The 15,668-nt window shown below is 33.4% G+C and overlaps 2 long non-coding RNA genes across 5 annotated transcripts; one reads left to right on the forward strand and one right to left on the reverse strand.

Moving 5' to 3' along the window:
* Window positions 1-6,502: 6,502 nt before the first annotated feature.
* Window positions 6,503-7,848, reverse strand: LOC142234734 (uncharacterized). Its single transcript, XR_012721703.1, has 2 exons — window positions 6,977-7,848; window positions 6,503-6,888 (listed from the first exon to the last, which is right to left on the reverse strand). It is a non-coding gene; the product is annotated as an uncharacterized LOC142234734 (long non-coding RNA).
* A 2,115-nt stretch (window positions 7,849-9,963) lies between these two features.
* LOC142234733 (uncharacterized) lies at window positions 9,964-13,061 on the forward strand. 4 transcript variants are annotated; one of them, XR_012721701.1, is made up of 3 exons: window positions 9,964-11,116; window positions 11,187-12,674; window positions 12,795-13,061. It is a non-coding gene; the product is annotated as an uncharacterized LOC142234733 (long non-coding RNA). The 4 variants fall into 4 exon arrangements; XR_012721700.1 differs by having other exon boundaries at window positions 9,964-10,783; window positions 10,878-12,674; XR_012721702.1 differs by having other exon boundaries at window positions 9,964-10,386; window positions 10,480-12,674.
* The last annotated feature ends 2,607 nt before the right edge of the window (window positions 13,062-15,668 follow it).

The following is a 15,668-nucleotide window of genomic DNA, read 5'->3' on the forward strand; positions in this document are numbered from 1 at the left end:
GAAAAGAAAACTATGCTGGCGGCACTTAGGATGTTTTCTCTATATTAGTTCACTACATCTTCATGCTCTGCTAGGGTAGCATCTCTACTTGTTACTTCGTCCGAGGGTCTAATCCAGGGCAGCCTGTCTATATCTTCCTGCTCCTCTAATCCTCCGTTTGCTGAGTCGGCTGAAGGTCTATTCCAGGGCATCCTATCTTCTACATTTTGAATCATCAGAACATCAAATAAGGACTCATCGAAGACCTCTCCATTGTCCATTGTTCTATCATCGGTTAAATCGACTATTTCAATCGATTGATTCAAATCGGATACAAAGGCTTTCATTTTTAAATTGAAAGTTTTCTCTTGTGATGTAAAGGACTTTATGTTTCTTCAACAAAATTTGTGGCTATATATATATATGATTCCACTTCTAGAGAATACTACACCCTCAAAAAAAAATCGCTTTTCTAACATATGTTCCAAACATATTTTGCAGGAAGCACATATATTATTGGATATTGCCGAAACATTATTATGTTTGTTTTATGTGAACATATTATATGTTTGGAAGCATTTTGAGCCAAAAATATTATATGCTTGGAAAAATTTTCTCCCCAAGAAGATTGTGCTCATTCCCTCACATAATTTTCACTTCCACGAAATTTTTAGTTCTTGGCACCTTTTTCTGTAATATAAATAATGTTGAAGAAATTATTCAATTTTATAATTTTTTTTTTAAATTTTACCTTTCGCCTGGACGGAGAATCGAACCGGGAACCATGTAATTTGTAAGCCAACACACTACCACTGGGCTACGTAGCTGTTATAGTCACCAATAGTCACTTATCGTTATAAGTTACATTTATATAGCATCCCAGCAAAAAAAGCGTCGCCAGAAAAGTAGTAAAAATTTTCTTTTTGGATTCGGAAGTGGTGCAAAATTGGCGCAGAAGTGATGATTTTAACATGGGCTTGTCATAGGATGGAAGTCCCCCATTTCAACTGCCGTTGCACTGAATTTGCATCACTTCTTAAGGTGTGATGCGCATCCAGTGATTTGGATGTGAATAAAGAAATTTTGTGATATTTTGACAAATAAATAATTTTTACAATTTTTGTATGATTTTTAATGCATTATAACGCTTGTCTAGAACGTTTGACATCAAATATTTGTAAAAATTCGCAATTTTTTAGAAAGGATTTAGCATTTTTTCGACAAAATTTAAATAATATGCACTATTTTATTTATGTTTCTTTTTCAAATGTCCATTCTCTTGGTTCCGAATGTCTATTCTCTTTACTCCGAATACTCATTCTAATATTCAAATTAAATAATATTTAGACTTAAGCATATCAAATTTTTGGCCTTATAAAACAGTTTTCCGAAACAACATACAAGCGGTTTCACAGAAATTGCTCTCTTTACATTCTCTCGCTGTGTTATGTTGATATCTTTCGTCAACCCTCCCGGTTTCCATCTCTATTTCTTTCTCTATACTCTCTCTCTCTGTCGCTCTCTGAATAAAATATCACAACATATATATGTTTACACGAAATTTGTAAATTTATATATGTTTACATTCACACATATTATTTTTATAAAACATTCATGCCCCAAACATAATATATTCTAATATATTAACATATGTGTCCCACACATTTAGTGTTTGTTTAGGAACATTACATGTTTGCACTTAAATATATTGTGTTTAAAAATTGTGCCCGAAACACATTTTGTTTATATCGGAACATATGAAAAACATATTTTTCTAACAGTGTAGTACAACTTGTTTCCAGCACATCATCTTCTTTCATCATATTAATATTCGACATTCAACAAGAACAAAAATGCTTGACTAACCTTAAAGGAATAGATTTCACGTGATCATTTGCTAAATTCGATAATCAGCGGAACTAAAGTCTCTATTAACTAAATTGTCTAGCACTTCATTATACTCCTTCCGAATGTTTTCAAAATGACGGTTGCATTGATCCTGTACATTGTTAGACTTTTTTCCAACGCTAATAAATGCAACAGGTTTTCTACTTCTTGTTCCCACTCCACAAAAGAATCCTCCTCTTTAGACATATCACCAACATTTTTCGATTCTTCAGTGGCTGGAATCATTTCACCTGATGATCTAAGTCGCTCAAATAAAGTGTTTATCGGCCATACTTCCATTTTGATTTTGAAGACGGAACTAAATGTAAATGGGAACTAAATTAACTAATCGACTGTATAAACTTTGCAAAGGCTTATTGATATTTATATAAGCTAGAAAGACACATACATGTCTCTCCATTTATCTGCTTTTTACATCTAGTTTAACTGCATATATCTATCGGTCTATCCACTTATCGCTATTCTAACAAGCAGTTTAACTGCATCGGTTTATCTGTCTGTCCATCTATCTGCTTTCTAATAACCTGTTTAACTGACGATTTAACGTAAACGGATTTTATAGAAGTAGGGAGATATATATGAGGCGGTCCACTTTAATGGCCTTTTTTAATGGGCACTTTTTATGGGCTTTCTATGATAGGTCACAAGGTCATTCAAAAATTTTCCCGGTCTGATATGGTTCTTGAACTTGGGAAATGCATTGTGTTGGGTATGCAACAGTGTCTTTGTGTTGAGTGCATTGGCTGGCTGTGTGATATGCGTTGATGGTTGAGTGTTGAAGTCAAGATATGGTGACTGGTGACTATGGGGGTAGAGATAAGTGTTTCACTGTTTGGAAAAACCTTTTGATTTGTTTGGCATTCTAAAATGAGAGATAGAGTGGCCGCTCAAGTACTCTATATGTGTTGAGTTTGAATACATGTGAGCATCAGTGTCTGAATGTTGACAAGATTCTGATGAAATGCAATGCTAATGATGGGCTAGATTGCGAGATAATTGTTTGACTGTTGGGAAAATTTGTGTTATTCGGTTTCATTTCTTGGTTGGCTGTGTGGAATTTGCTGATCGCCTAGGATTGAACAATCGCTGAAACCCAGATTTTGTGTTTGTCTATGTAGCACAGAAGAAGGGGTAGGGGGGAAGAGATAAGTGTTTCACTGTTGGGAAAACCTATTGATTTGTTTGGCATTCTAAAATAAGAGACAGAGTGGCCGCCCAAGTACTATATATGTGTTGAGTTTGAATACATGTGAGCATGAGTGCCTGAATGTTGACAAGATTCTGATGAAATGCAATGCTAATGATGGACAAGGTTGCATATGAAAATATCTTTGTTTGCTCATAAGGGCATGGTTGGAAATTCATATACATATGTGTATCATCCTTATCAAGAGATGTAGGGTGTGGAATTACATGCGATTTGTCGCTTCCGTTTGCTTCCCTTTAGGCATGGGGGAAGATGTAAACAATGATGTCTAATTGCACACAAAAAAATATCTATGAAAATCAGGGAATGTAAAGTTGAATGTGTCCTTTAATTCCATCTTTTGTTTTAGTTTTTTTGTTATTTTGAGAAGAAATGTTTATATATAATGGGATATATATTTCATTCCTTCAAGAAACATATAGAATACCCATTTGAAATGTAAGTTCCCAATTGAATTCTAAACCCGGACTTAGTAATTCAAACGCACGAAGTTTTACGTTGTGAATACAACATTTTTTAAACAAACGGAAAAAGAAACGCACAGTTAATACGTTGTGAATTTTTGGTGTTATAAAAAAATAAATCAAAACACGCATAATGTGTAATAAGATCAAACAATGAAATCTCGTCATCAAAAGATATGCAGTCCAGATGATAAGTAATGTTTTGGGTTTGATCATTTTAGCGACATGTGTGTACCACATGTTTACACAAGTGTCTAGGTGATAGCAGGGTGCGTCTTTCCCAACATGTGGGCGCCATATGTAAGGATAAGATTATCTATTTCTTATTATCATTTAAGGGTTTCATAGTATTGGTTTTATGTATTAATAATCTATTAGATATGATAAGAACACACACACATATATATATATATATATATATATATATATATATATATATATATATATATATATATATATATATATATATATATATATATATATATATATATATATATATATATATATATATATATATATATATATATAGACTAAGTCGTAGCTAAGAGTAATTTCTCAATAAACTGGGAGTGTCTTACAACCACTCGAACTAAACGGTGTTTTACTAACAACGTACATTGGTCCTTCGAAAATTTGAACCAAAAATAAAACAAAAAAACTGCATTAGTCTATACAGCAACAATTGGTATAGGACCTTGAAGTAAGAAGAAACAAAAGATTCGTTGGGGTTCAACGGGAAAAAAAATAAAAAAAATAACAATAAAGCGTTTTTCACGGCTAAAGACAGTGAAAACGATGTGTTTCAAGGGCGAAACATTGAGATAAGGATAAAAAAGAAAAAAGTAAAAAAAAGTGATCGAGGAAGCAATGGAAGCTTTACTAGAAATGTACAAAACACAAGAGGCTTTGGCGAACGCCATGGTGCAGCTCGGGGACGAACGATCTTCGTCATCTGCAGATGTGAAGAGACAGGAGTTGGACGAATGTTGGAAAGACATTCAGCTCAATCATAAAAAACTGGAAAGAGCAGGAGCTGCGACGGATGCATATTTTGTGGAGAATTTTATTCGAAAATATGAAGCCATTTATGCGGGAGCTGCAGCAAAATTGGAAGCAATGAAAAGAGAAGCGGCGACGGGGTTGAAATTGGAGAAAAAATTGAACTCAATGAATGTGAGTGAAAATAAAGAAAATGAGCGAGAAGAGGAATACTGGACAGGCCAGTTCAATAAGGCAGTAGCCAACCTAAAAGAGGAAGGAATGGTGAAGCATGGAAAAGTTTTACCGCAGGCAACGAAGCTGGGATGGACTCCAATGGGGCTCGTTTGGTTCTTTTATCATTGCGAGGAAAAAAGGAATTGATTTGTTCTCTCCATATTTAGTAACTGACGTTCGATGGTATCCAGGATATGACTGCACTGAGCTTCGAACGACTGCAGTTTCGTACACGTCCGCCGCATATCTTTTAGAACCTTTTACATCAAAAAAAGCTTCCATATCGACATATATGATCAAATTCCATTTTGACGAAACTACATCTACGGAACCAATATGATCAAGGTATATTATGGCCGAGTTCTTCACGCTCTTCAGCGCTGTTCCAATCGGTGGGGAACTTGATTCACCTCCAATAAATATCAAAAGTAACGCCCAGATATGAGACATTTTTATTTTTGATCTGCTGCCAAACGTCGTACAATTTACCCGTGTAATATTCGGTGGTTCTTGTTCCGTGGACACATTCTCCATAGGGCATATGTTATTTATTGGCCTCTTCATTAAATTAGAAGCGGTTTTTACTGTGACAGCTCGCACTAAGCCGTCCTTTCCAGGATGTACATTCGTAATTCGCCCTAGAGGCCACCTCGCCGGATGAGTTTCCTCGTTCTTCAAAATGACCACTTGACCTTCCTGCAGATTTTGACTTACTGTTTTCCATTTGTACCTTTGTTGTAAATTGGTCAAATATTTGTTGGTCCAATTGTTCCAAAAATGCTTCCTCATCTTCTGTACCAATTTCCATCGGTCTAGACAGCCGATCGCTGCGTCGAAGTGAGGACTTACCAGCGGAATAAAATGCCCCTAAACCAGCTGATGTTCCAAAATTGCTGCTAAATTGGCATTTTGATTTATTACCTGAGCAAACTCTCTTTCTATAGCGCCGGCAGCTCCAACAAAGTTGGTGCCATTGTCTGAATAAATATGGCCATTTCTCCCTCTTCTTGCAAAAAACCGCTTGAGTGCGGCATTAAAAGCATCTGTAGTGAGACCGCTAACCACTTCCAAATTAATGGCCTTTGTCGTCATGTAATGTACCCTTTAAAAGACTATTGTCCTCTACCATTAGAGAACTTCATTGACACAGGGCCGGCATAACCTACTCCACAATGGTAAAACGGGAATGTCACTTTGACACGATATTCAGATAAAATGCCCATCAGCTGCTGTTTATTCTGTTGTTTGTATCGGATACACAGCGGACAATTTCTTATAATCTTTTTTATACAATTCTTCACATTAATGTTCAAAATGTTTATTACTTTCGAAGCTTCTCCTTTTATGTGAGCTTGTTGCCATTATCATGTATCAATTGTTTATATAAATCGTGGAACGATGTTCTTTGTTCATTCAGCCCGTCCAATTTTAGTAGTAGGGCCGTTTTATTTATGTCATAAAGCTCCTCTACTGCTTGAATTTCTCTGCTGATAGACTCGCAGTCCCCATCATGATTAAAGCTCAAATCCCAGAAGAGCTTATCTAACTCCTTCATCTGTCCTTCTAAGGACTTATATGCTTCTCCCAGCACCACTTTGCTGTCTACTGTTTCCAGTTTTTCCATTACGGATTTGACTCTATAAATCAACTTCCGTATGCGGTCTTTCTTCTTTTCCGCCAATTTTTCTCTTTGGAAATCTTGGAATTCTTCTCCTAGTCGATACCTGTCTTTCTGGCGGATAGATTTCTTGTATTTTATATATTGAAGTTCCAGCATCCTGCAAATGTAATTCTTCCTGATCCGACTTCAAAGCTGCAGCGATCTCCCCCACTGCAATTTTCACCGTTCAAAAGTATTGATTTTTAAAAAAAGGGTCATTGTTGATCCCTAATAGCTCCAATTTGGCATGGTTATTATGAAACTCCTGCCATAGTGCTTCCAACTGGACTTTGCAGTTTTCTTTTACAACACCTCGGGCTGTTTCCTTGACATAGCTCCGCTTTAAAGAATCAACTTTGTCGCCAACCTCTTGCATTATAGTTATTATAGTCTTATATATTTCATAAAAGGATGCAGTTGATTGATTGACCAATTTCACGAAATAAAATTGCTCACTAAAATAAATGAATAAAAAATATTTTACTTTGTTTAATGTAAACAGGCTTCAATAGAAAACGGTATTCACATTTCACAATGTCTTACCTTCAATAAACGTAGATTGTTTTCCATTTTTACAATACCACAAAACACAAACACAGGTAATTTCTAATGCGTTCTGTCATATATTTTTTCAAACGTTTACCACGTGGCCATTTGTTGTTGCACACTTTATTTATTTCACCCCTTTGCTATGATTTGTTGTTGCGTTCAAAATATGTGTGCACACATTTTGAATGCAGCAGACAGAATGTCGCCAATCATGTTTTTCAATTTACGCGAAAAACAAAAACCCAACCGTTCGTTACGAGTTACTTCCACAGACTGATCTCTCCATCATACATTTTTTTATAAATACCCATTCTCTTGTTCTCTTTTCGCTCTTTCCATTGCTCAAAATTATTCAGTTTCAATCACAAAGGTGATTGGATCAATCACATGTGTAATTGGAAACGGAAAAAATTTCAATCACGTTTGTAATTGAAAATTATTTCCGAATTGATTAACAAATTGATTGAATCAATTAATATTTTAATTGGAAACGTAACAAATATCAATCATTTTTTAATTGGTTTTTATTCGGATTTGATTAAATAATTAATTGAATCAATTAACATATTAATTGAATCCGTTTCCAAATTCAGTTAAATGTTTAATTGAAAAAATTTTGGTGATAATTTTTTGTGTGTGGCCGCCCCGAGCAGCTCTTGTTCTTGGCTCCTCCTGGTTGTCGACATTGCCTTCATCACCAGAGTCATCCAGCCAGAGATTCCAGAATTCTTGTGAATTCTGACTTAGGTCAAAAATGTGACTTGACTTTTTCATTTTGGGAAATAAGTAAACGGTGTTTCTGTGACGATTGATGAAAATCTAATATAATCCAATTTTTAAACTGCAGCCAGTATTTATACTTCATTTTCAAACTTCTAAAGAACAACTTATAACAACGATAAATTTGTTTCTTTACGAAAAAGAAAAAAAGATTCCCCCACTTTACTTATTTGATTATCTGCGAGTAACACTTTCAAATATAGAAAATTACATAGGAACTCTAAATCTAAACAATGTAATAATCTAAAGATTTTAAATGACAACAACTTGACCCGCCATAAAATATTTCACGTTTCTAAAGATACCAACGCAATTCCAACATGGGTTATCGACAGAAATTTTACATGTGGTTAAACACAAATTCTTAGCACAAAAATTTAAGCAACATCCGTGTTATACGAGTACCCAAACCCTGACACATCATAAATTAATCATTTTATTCCGTTTATTTTTCTATAGGACCACTGAACGATACAATCCAGAACCAAAAATGCTTGTTTCGCAAACAAAACAATGTCTCAATCATATATTAACCATCCTTATCAATTAGCCTCATCACTTACTCTCAATATCACTGCAATCGTAAGCAAACGGTCAAACGCTAGACCAAACGATAATGCACAATTTTCCAGCAAAATACCATACACACACACACGCTTTTCCAACAATCATTTTTTATTGTTTCCACATTCACTTTTCTTTACCCAACAACAACACCTAAACACATCAGAACCCAAACGTATATGTAATAATTTTAAGAATTTTTTAGAATAAAAGATTAGCAACACCGATATCTTTGGAGAAAGTTATAAAACTAGTGTCCCTCCAATAAAATTTTGGGGATAATAAAAAAACGAGTTTACAAAACCATCGAAATGCAACCAACTTTGATAAACCTTATCATCTTACCACCATCCGAACACCAACCAACCTATGCAACCCATGTCAAACAATAAATCAATCATGCATACCCCAATAAAATTTTGGGGATAATCAACCTTTTGTTTTTTTGTTTACAAAGCACATGACCTAATTAGATAAGCAGTTGACCTATATTCAAAACGCTCAATTTATCTCTACTGCTATTGTAACAAACCAGCTATCACAACAAACGATACCAACAAGGAACATTCCAAATTCATACACACTGCCTCTAGAATCAAAGCAACCAACAACATCATAAAATACGCAATATTCCAACTCTTTCACTTTCTAAATAATTCACGTCAATAGTACCACAGTTGAATATAATTTATTTTACGGGATATGATAATGGCAACTAAAACTTACGAGGAATCTGTAAAAAATCAAATACACCCGTCAAGGATTATATTAACTACTTTTTTCGCCAGTAATAGGATATGCAAAAACAGGAGCTGAACATAAAAAGGGAGCACTTCTTAGCGTTAAGTCGTAGACCAGCGGCTGATAGTTGCTGGATTACATCCTTTAAGTTCTTAAGGTGCTCGTCAAATGTTTTACCCGTAACTATGATATCGTCGAGGTATATACGAATCAACCGCTCCGTCGCTCGCTCCATCAATTGCTTGAAGGTAGCCGGAGTAAGTATAGACGTCACGTATAGACGTCTTATGCCAATTCACAACGCTGTGGTTTGCCTGCACACCGTAGATGGCACTTCTTCGTTTGCAAATGAGTAATTTTTTAATTTGTCTTTACATCCACAAAAAAGGTGTGGGTGTACAGAATTTTATATGCGTTTACAATATTTAGTGTTTTATCCAAAGAACAAATGAAATAAAACAAATTATAGCCAAATTAAAAAAATCCCTCATTTGCAGACGAACGTGTTCGCATAATAAAGTCTAGGGAACAACTTCAGGGCCTTCACCAGTATTTAACTGATATTTTCAAATAAAATCTACTTGATCACTACGCTCATCGTCCACATATTGTGAATAATGTATACTTTACAAGTTTTACTGCACACTACATATATTCAAAAACTTTGAAATGTACACACAAAAAATTATCACCAAATTTTTTTCAATTAAACACTTAATTGAATTTGGAAACGGATTCAATTAATATGTTAATTGATTCAATTAATTATTTAATCAAATCCGAATAAAAACCAATTAAAAAAATGATTGATATTTGTTACGTTTCCAATTAAAATATTAATTGATTCAATCAATTTGTTAATCAATTCGGAAATAATTTTCAATTACAAACGTGATTGAAATTTTTTCCGTTTCCAATTACACATGTGATTGATCCAATCACCTTTGTGATTGAAACTGAATAATTTTGAGAAGTGGAAAGAGCGAAAAGAGAACAAGAGAATAGGTATTTATTCAACAATGTATGATGGAGAGATCAGTCTGTGGAAGTAACTCGTAACGAACGGTTGGGTTTTTGTTTTTCGCGTAAATTGAAAACCATGATTGGCGACATTCTGTCTGCTGCATTCAAAATGTGTGCATAAATATTTTGAACGCAACAACAAATCATAGCAAAGGGTTGAAATAAATAAAGTGTGCAACAACAAACGGCCACGTGGTAAAGGTTTGAAAAAAATATAGTAGAGAACGCATTTGAAATTACCAGTGTTTGTGTTTTGTGGTATTGTAAAATTGGAAAACAATCTACGTTTATTAAAGGTAAGAAATTGTGAAATGTGAATACCGTTTTCCATTGAAGCCTGTTTACATTAAACGGACTAAAATAATATATTTTTTATTCATTTCTTTTAGTGACCAATATTATTTCGTGAAATTGACCAATCAATCCCATCAACTCCATCATTTTATCAAATATATAAGAATATGCTTGCAATAAAAAAGTGGGTACCGTATTGATCTTTTAAAATTATAAATTTTTTTACTCCTAGTTTTCTTAAAACCAAGAGCGGTATGGGTTTGTTGGAAGATTCGCCTTGAAGTTGCGAAGTGGCGTTGGCATTAAATTGCATTTTTATTTTACCTGCCTTTTGCAGTTTGAACCCAAGTAGAGAGCAGTATATCTGGTATATAAACTAATGAGCTGAATTATGTAATGGTAAAAAGTTCTTTCTTTTAGATTTAAAAATATGAAAAATATCCGAAAATAATAAAAATATGTATTTTTCATTTATAATTTTTTCTATTTCCAGAATTTGCAAAGTATCATCAATATAATATCAAATATTACATTGCTTTCCCATTATTTTTGTCTTTGATTGGTTCAAATTTTAATAGACGATTTCAATGTGTGGATTTGGAAAGGAATTGTTACTAAAATTAAATTACCGAGCTCCTTAATACATCTTTTTATGCTAAAAGACTACAACTGCAAAAGAAGATTATAAATCTGCAACCTGGAACTAAGAATTGAACTTGATATTCTATGCAGGTAATGTTTAACAAAATTAACTTTTAATTGAACAAAATTAAATTCGAATTATTCTGTTTTTTTTTTTCAGAAAAACTTATTTAGCTTACAGACTGCTGATTTATTGGAAATCTAAGCGCATCTACATATTAGAAGGAACATGCTGACATGGTTATTATGATAAGGAAGTGAATGATTTATATAGTTTTTTTTCACCCTATACTTGTTATTTATAATAATTGTATTTGTAAGTTATGTTAGAACAAAACACAAATGACAAGAACAAAATTTATTTGTCTATTTCATAATTCAAAAAATAATAATATATTAAATATGTTTTATAAGAAACACATATTTTCTTTTATTTCAAATAAAACTAAATACGATTTTGGGGTCGCAATATATAATTTTTTTGATCGAAATTTATAGCCAATTTCAATTAATTATTTAATTGAATGAATCAAATAGTTGATTGATTTTTGTCGCGAAATTAATTAAAATTTTAATTGATTCAATTAAAACTGTGATTGAATTTTATGTAAAAAATCAATCACGTTTTTAATTGATTCAATCACACAATTAATTGATTCCGTGACAAAAGTCAATTAAATTTTTAATTGAAAATCGTGTTGGCTTTCAATCAAAATGGGTGATTGATACTATCATTTTCGTGATTGAAGACATTTCAATTAAAAAAATGATTGAATCCGCGATTTTCGTGATTGAAATCAAAAAAAAATTTTTTGTGTGTAGCGAAGACGACGACAACGTCGAGAATGTCGTTTCACTTTTCAGCTCAATAGGAGGTCCCGTGCCACTAATGGGGACAAGAAATGGATATATTTAAAAAAAAACAGGTTTCCATTATTCAAAGGCGAGTCCAATAGAGAGAATTATTTCAGATCCTTAAACAAACATTTGCAGACGAACGTGTTCGCATAATAAAGTCTAGGGAACAACTTCAGGGCCTTCACCAGTATTTAACTGATATTTTCAAATAAAATCTACTTGATCACTACGCTCTTCGTCCACATATTGTGAATAATGTATACTTTACAAGTTTTACTACACACACCCAGAGAAATGATTGGTTGGAATTCGATTACGACAACAGTTTGATAGTGGTGACCCACAATTTTTAATTGTGTGCAATAATTATTAGTTATTTCTCTTGTTTAATTGTTTATAAAATCAATATAACGGCAGTGTGACCAAAAGTTGGTACACACGACCAAATATTGGTCGTTATTTATACATTGAAGTAACTAACCATTTCATTTTATTCCACCCTGTTGTGATAACTGATTTGTTTTGCCAATGTGTCACCAAACCCAACTGAAAGTCCGCCTAGCTAATAAATTGGTTGTGTTAACAAATTTTATAGTTATAAAGGGAATTTGTTGCTATGGAGTACATATATATGACAACAAATAAGTTATTTATTTCGGTAAATGTATGAAACTCTACAATTTAAATATTTGATGACGTTAGTTCAATTTTAAAATGTAATCTACCAAACACGGAATGCCGCGTCTTATATCTAACCATTCTTTTGAACCGGTAGCTGCATTCTTAAGTGGTAAGTATGTTAAACATAAAGCGACATTAATATCACTCACATTTTAACCTTTTCCCTAATTTTGTTACAATTTCATCAAATATATCAATCAAAATATGACGACTTCCGGGATGATGAAAGGTGTATATATAGATTTTGTGCCTCATCATCGAACTAAAATCAATCAGCATAGAGAACATTTCGCCTGGTTATGCGTGAGTCCCGTTGAAAATCGATCTCGTGATTGTGAGTATCGAACGATGACTGAAGAAGAAGATATTTTGAGAACCGTGCACCAGAACCACAAATGCCGAATTCGGGCGACATTCAAATTTTTTCATTAGGTAAATTATCAATATAATATAATTTGTAATACAATTAAATAAAATATGAAATCATTCAACGGACGTTTTCTTTAATTTTATAATAATTGGTTTTCCGAAAAAACAGATAATTGCTTTAACAAACGAATGAAACCATATTGGTTGTGATTTCCAATTAGCCTGTTATTGTGCCCAAAATTTAGTCATCCAAACAATTTTCTGTACAGTTGTGCCAGACAACAATTGGTTGTTCTAACAAATTTTGTGAAGTAGTAGATGGGACCAAATAACTCGGTTGGCAAAAAAATTGGTTGGCACAACAAATTTGTTTTCTGTGTGCACTACATATATTCAAAAACTTTGAAATGTAGCGAAGACGACGACAACGTCGAGAATGTCGTTTCACATTTCAGCTCAATAGGAGGTCCCGTGCCACTAATGGGGACAAGAAATGGATATATTTACAAAAAAACAGGTTTCCATTATTCAAAGGCGAGTCCAATAGAGAGAATTATTTCAGATCCTTAAACAAACATATCATTGAAATTTGAACTATGTCATTATGGTAACAATAATGATAATAACTCTGCGAACAATGCAGCTTCAGCTCAATTGCTGGATTATGAAATCAGAGCATTAAGTTTTCAGAAATTGACCAAAATCTGAATGTTTTTCACATTGGCGAAATCGAGCAACGCGAGAATAATGATTTGCAAGGTGGTGTGCGTCCCACTTTAATGAAACCGACCTATTGGCATCTGTATGGATCTTAAATCTGAAACAAAGAGCTTACTTAAATCATATTTTTATAAGGTATTTAGTCGAGAAATACATTTAGAAATTTATTGATAGCGGGGAAGGTGTTGAAAAAATTCGACAAATAAAAAATATATACTATTCGATAACACATAAATTAAACTCCATTTCGAGAGGATCTGGATGTATATTTTTCCTGAGTTTTCTTACTGTCCCAAAGGGTAAAGCTGTGATGTAGGAGGTTCGACGCTTCATGCAATGTTTTCTTTGTCCGTAAATCAAATTTGAAGAGAACTTCGACAGAACCCTTATAGCAAGATTTATGGATTTAAAGAGACTACATTATAGATTCGAGTTCAAAGCAAATTTCGGCGGTATTTCCATGTTCGCAGATTACAAGCCACCTGTTGGTGATACATGAATCCTTCACAGTAGTTCTGCCAACCCGGCGAACGATTGTTTGAGGAGGAATGTGGGACATGTCTTGTACACAAACTGAATTCACTTGTTTTATTCTAATGAGGTATTTACTTTAAACGCTATTGGTATAGTTAAGTCAGATTGAATGTCAATTGAACAAAAGCTTCGAATTTTGCAGTACTAAAGACATCGGAAACTCAATGTCTTTACCATGAACTTACTTTAAAAGTTTCCGCAAAGTATATGATGTGCTCCAGACATATTAAAGTCTATAGATTTTGAACAAGGCTCACAAATAACAAAAGCACTTTGGGATTTACTCTCAGATGAAAATGTTGGAAGATATGCACGAATACAGAGGCTTCACAGTACTGAACTATTGTTGACTCCTATAGATAAATGCCAAAATAAATGAACAGATTTGTATAAGTAGAAGACGTTCAATTCACGTTATGGGTTAATGATTCTGATCTTTGTGAAAATTGAGTTAAATAAGCTAGGTTCATATAAATAGTTAACCCTACAGCATGACTTCATTAAATGCAATAGCTTCAGAGTGAAATAATTTTATTATAATATTCAAATTTTAAGAGCACATCGAGACCAAACAATTATGGCATCTGATTTAATATTTCTGGTTAAAACTTAGACTTTTGCAGAAGAAGAAACATATGTAGCCGGATTTTCTGTCATGACTGTATCAATCCTGATCGAAATGAATAGCGAATTCGAAACAGAGGAATTGCTATTGTACTCAAGAGAGTAGTAGCAACGGAGGCCAAACCTTCCAATATGTTGTATTCGACTACAATGACATATGACATTGTTTTATATAGGAATACAACATACGCGGAAACATTATTCAGATCACAAATTGGAGAACTTATTGAAAAAGTGAAATCTCGATGCCGGAATATAATTCTTATTGAAGATTTTAACAAATTATCGATAATTTGAAAACATGCTTTGAGAAAATGATTTCTCGTCACATCTAAGCCAATGATTCCAGGCAACAAAACATGTGACGAAAATTTATTGGACATTTTCTACATTCGCAACTAATGACATAATAAGAAAAACGCACACTACAATGTACATCTATTATGATGGCTATTGTGGCTATTTAGTTAATAAGAAGTTATCCCTATCTAAGTAGGTTAGGTTATTAAGTAGTATTATTAATAATTAATCATATTATGAGTATATACTGCATTCAAATTAATGTTAGACCTATTATTAGCTACTTATAATTTCTTTTTTTACTATATCACCTCCAAATTTTTCCTTTATTTCAAACTGTTTATGATTGAAAAAATCCACAAACCAAAATTGTAATAACACACATACTTTTTATTTTTTTATGCCCACCACAATTGGGTTATGGGGATATAACAAGTTTGTCATACTTTTATAACACATTGAAATGTCGTTTTTTGCCTGCAGGCAGATCAAGTTCGAAGATAGACTATATCGCTCCCTTTATCGATACATAGACCGATCACCCGATTGGATTTAT

The sequence above is a fragment of the Haematobia irritans genome, chromosome 4 (assembly GCF_050003625.1).
Source record: "Haematobia irritans isolate KBUSLIRL chromosome 4, ASM5000362v1, whole genome shotgun sequence".
In the NCBI taxonomy this organism is placed as follows: domain Eukaryota; kingdom Metazoa; phylum Arthropoda; class Insecta; order Diptera; family Muscidae; genus Haematobia; species Haematobia irritans.